Below are 5,315 nucleotides of genomic sequence, written 5' to 3'. Positions count from 1 at the left end.
ATAATCTCTCAGTAGCCTGTAAGAGAGTAAATATCAAGAAAAGGTGATTAGCATATTCCACGAGGATTATGCCTTGTATTTTTTTAAAGGAACCTCTGTGGGTGTTCCAGTTGTTGCATATGCCTGATAAGGTGCATACGGAAGAGGGCATTATACTCAGAGATTGGCATAATCAGGAAAGATTACAGTAAAAAAATGACATCTTTGGACCTTGATGGCATACCCTTGGTAATGAGATGTGCACTATAGAATGAATTCCTTACAACAGTAGACACGTGACGGTCAAAGACCTGTCCACATATCTTCTAAAGTCCATTACCATTGGGTTTACTCTTAAGGGTGTCTATAACCACTGGGTCTACTTTTATGGGTGTCCATAACCATTGGATCTACTCTTCAGGGTGTATTGTGCATATGGTAATTCCATGGGGTGGATAACTTTAGAAAAGACTGTATCATGCATTTATGGCATTCTGCTTTACATCATGTACATGGTACCAATTATTAGTTTGAAACAAACCTTCTTGGAAGATATTTGTGTCTTTGGAAGTCTTTATAACTACACCAAGCTTGCAGTTATCTATAAACATGGCCAACTAGAGGTTGTTACTATTAGCTATGACTTCTGAAAAAGTAGATACCAAAAAGGCGCAGCCCCGGTATAGAACTCTGAGGGATTCCAGAGGTGGCTGGCATTTTTTTTTTAAGGTAGAGTCTCCTATCCTGACTTTCTGTGTTCTACTTATGAGCCAGAAGGTATCCCATGTGTGACATAGCGATTTACTCCTAGTTTTGTGAGACTGTCAACAATGCCCAAATATGGAGTTGTCAGAACCAGTAGAAGTGAGTTCCAGACATAAATTTTGAAGCAGAACCAAATCAAACACTGCTTCACATATCCTGTCTAAGCAGCTCACAAGCCTTTCTTAAGAGTAGAAGTTTCCAAATACTGTACAATCACAAAATATGACACAAACAACATAAATTATGATTATAAACTAAATGGTCAATTCAGAAAAATAACACAATCATTAAAGATCTATGGACAAGGGTAGACAATTTAAAATATGACAAGTGCACACGTACAAAAGTAAAAAAAAGCTTAATCTCTATCACCTCTAGTTTTAAAGAACATATCTGGTCACTCTAGGAAGTTTCCTGAAACAACTTGATAAAGTGCAATCACTGCAAATAGAAAAATCAATCAAAACAGTTTGGAAACGTCTACTATTAAGAAAGGCTTCTGAGCTGCTACATACAACAGCATTATTGATCTGTCCCTTCTGACCTGTTTGCTAATGTAGTCCATCATCAGTATGAACAGCAGTGGACTCAGACCTGAACCCTGGTGTATACCCACTCTCACTGGGAACCTCACTGTAAGACTGAACACTGTTCATACTTGAATCATTGAGTCCTTATACATAGCCTACACTAATTCCACCAATGTTTCTGGGACTTCAAACCACCACAGGACAGCCCAAATAAGCTTTCTTGTGAACTTGTCATATGCTTTCTTCAAATCTAAAAATGCCCAGTTGGACTCTTTCCTCATCTCTAGCTTCTTCTCAACTATCAGTCTCACTGCAAACATTGAGTTGGTTGCGCTGCATCCTGATCTGAATCTGGACTACTCATCTCCCTTCTTACTTTCTACTGCTCTTCATATTCATTTATCAAGCACTGTCTCCAGAACTTTCATATGACAGGATTCTGATACCTCTGTACTGCCCACAATTGTGAATGTCCCCTTTGTTCTTGAACAGTGGCACGAGTATGCTTATTCTCCCTTCATCTGAAATAAGTCTTTCTCTCCAAACTGCTATGAGTACCCTCGGTATCTATTACTCCCCTATCTCACCCAACATCTTTATCATATCTGCAGTGACCTCATCTGAGCCAGCTGCTTTCCCTGACTTCAGTTTCCTTTTTCTATAGTGGGATCCTCCTCTTGTCTAATCATAGGCTGTGTCTGGAGCAGTACATTTTCTGTGGGATTTCTTCATTCAGAAGCTGCTGGAAGGACTCCTTCCATTTGCCTTTGATGTCATGTGGACTGGTGAGCAGGTTGTTGCTGGCACCCCTTATGAAAGGTGTCTGACTACCTTCTTTATCTTTCTGTCTTTGCCTTGCAACATAATACAGTTTTTTTGAGACATCTACTGACTTACTTTCCAGATGCTGATGGAGAGTCACTGATTCCTTGTTCTTTGCTATTGCAAATACTCTCTTAGTTTCTTTGTTAGCCAAACAGTATTCCTTCCTAGCCTGTTCATCTTTTCTATCTCCCACTTTTTCGCTGCACTTTTTCTTTCTTTAGATGGCTTTCTGGACTTTTGTATTCCACCACCATCTTTTCTTGCGTATTTTATTTCCATACCTGGCTTGGCCACATATATGTTCATTACTCCTCACACATGCTGTTTTGAGGTGCTGTCATTATTCTTCAACACCACCTATATCCCCTTCTTCTTGAGGTGCTAGAGCATTGTCTAATTTCTTGAACTGCTGTTTTTTCTCTTCAGTCAACTTCCAGGTTTTCATCTTGGCCTCTGTTGACCTTACAGCCTTCTCTGACCACTGCTTCCAGCTGATTGTGATAAACAATGATTTATGCTGTGGGCCAGCTATTTTACTGGGGATGACTTTGCAATCACTGATTCTACCCCAGTGCCCTTTTCTTTACTAGGAGGAAGTCTACCTGAGTTGCATGTTGGCCACTCTTGTATGTGATCTTGTGACTGACTCACTTTCCAGATCATGCAATGGCTACTATCAACCCGTTTGCCAGTCAGAAGTTTAGAATTGCCTCTTCTTCTTTATTCCTGTTGCCCCACCCATGTGATTTCAGGCAGTCCTCATATCCTGTTCTGTCTGTCCCAATATGTGCATTCAAGTCACTCATTATTAACCACAAATCATATTGTCCTGCTTTATCTAGTAGGTCTGTCAACTGCTATCTGAATGCATTGTTTTTCTTGCTATCATCACCTTGCTGTGTGACACAGACTGCGATTATGAACTCTGCCTTTTAATTACACTGGTGTTTGATCTGATTGCCATGAGTCTGTCACTAATTCTAATGACATCCCTCACTCTCTTCTGAAGTCTGTCCCTCACCACACCATTTCTAGCCTCTCCTCCTCCTCCTTCTGATTAGTAGACTCTGAATCACAAGCCAAGTGGCTTTGCTGCACTGCCATCCTTGGATACGTAGGATGTCCAGCCTCCTCCTTACCATCATGTCATCCACTTACAACTTGTATCCTGTCAGTCAGCCTACACTGTGTGTGTAGCAATTCTTATTTCATGTTTAGCAGGTTGATTGGTTTTACTTCCAGGTTTTCCTCAAAAGAGTTATCTCAAGTAACCCAAGCTGTGCAACTGGACACTGGCCATCCAGTAGCTTATTTACCTAGGGCTGTTGGGATAGGGGCACATATACCCTTCCCATTGTTAGCATGAGTCCCTGGCATAGGCTATCCTCAACCCACTTATCACTGGCAAAAACCCATGCCCATTTGGTGACATTAGTCAACACAACCAAATCACCTAAAGCCATATTTTACACCGAGTGTCTAGCCCTGCCATGGTGAGGTCTATGATCCATGTTCTCCTATTATGAGAATACTCACCACCACATTAGATGCCCAAAGAAATTGGTTTATACAAGTCTACCACCTATAGGGCACCATGTAGAGTCTTTGCTGCTGCCTACAGTTCCATTCCATTTTTTTTTTTTTTTTTGTTTGGTGAGTTTGAGATGAAAACACTCTGCAGGTTTTTCATATATAGGAGGAACCCCACAGAGAGACAGGGAGAACATGCAAACTCCAAACAGGTATTGGCTGGAGGTCAGGAACAAAATGGCCACGCATGAACTTCCTGTAAATTAAAACTCTATCATTCTGGTAGACGATAACTACCCATCAATTGACTGATGCACTTGCACCAAAAAACAGGATATGTTCAGAAGTTGTTAGATATTATACATAAGACTTTGATGGTATAGATTGTAACTAAACCAAATAGAAGACAAAATATCCTTGAGTTGGTACTTACAAATGTAGCATCATCATACAAATCTCCTTAGTAACTTCCGCTCCAATTTTCAGACCATACGTTAGTAACCTTTTCATTCAAACTATCTAAATCACCTGAAACAAATATATCAGAATTCAAAGAAAACTTCAAGTGAAAAATCTCTCGAAATTCCATGACGAAGTCTCAAAATTCACTTTTAACATATAACAGACATTACCTAAGCAGAATGGTTCAGCAAGGATCCTATACCCATATAAATAAATGGAAATAAGTGACAGACCATTCCAGATTCAAATATAATGGGACATTTAAAAAACAAACCATCATCTACATGCACCGACATAAATAAAATCTATAATAAAAGGAAAAAGGAATTAGAGTATACAGCAGATCTAAAGACAACCCACCACAAAGTCAAGGAAAATATTTAGAATCTGACTAAAAAATGTAAAAGGACTATTAAACGTATTAAGGCAACCCATGAACTCAGTTTAGCATCTGAAGTCAAGGACAATTACAAACCATTCTTTAATTATGTGATGAAACAAAACACAACACAGAACAATCTACAAACCTCATACTAAATGGCAAAACTTACTCAGACCCAAAGGACATTGCTAGTGTCCTTGCAAATAAATTTAGTGTTAATTTTACTACAGAGATTATTGTCCATAGCTCTATGACCCTCCATAGCTCTCAAACTTCCAATCATCAATAAAGAATAGATACCAAAAGTACTGTCCAAGGCTAAGAACACTTCCTCCATGGGACTAGATAACATACCTGGCTGATTAATGAATAGTACCAAACACATGTTGGGGTAACCTCTTTGTAAACTATTTATACAGAGCTTGGCTGCAAGCGCAGTCCTGGGAAGCATGATGTATTATTATTATTATTATTATTATTATTATTATTATTATTATTATTATTATATAAGGCCATGGAACATGTAACAAATCTAACATCAAAATTAAAAATCTCATCTGGTTAGAGTCATAGCAATTTGTTTTTGTGAAAGGTAGATCTGGTTTAATAAACCTGGTTAGCTTCTTTGAGAAGATAACACAAGCTATTAACAGTGATTAGTTTGTATACGTAGCTTAATTTGAGATTTGAAAATATTCCTGCATGCTAACATGATAAGCAAAGCAAATGCACTGTACTCTTGCATTCAGCATCTATCAGACCAATTATAGGATAGAATGCTCCTTTTGGGATGTACTTCACCAGTGATATCTTACAGCTGAAAAGATCTGAAAGGTTCTTAA

The sequence above is a fragment of the Protopterus annectens genome, chromosome 2.part2 (genome assembly GCF_019279795.1).
Source record: "Protopterus annectens isolate FY-2018-M chromosome 2.part2, PAN1.0, whole genome shotgun sequence".
NCBI classification, from domain to species: domain Eukaryota; kingdom Metazoa; phylum Chordata; order Ceratodontiformes; family Protopteridae; genus Protopterus; species Protopterus annectens.
This window is presented reverse-complemented; position numbering follows the sequence as displayed.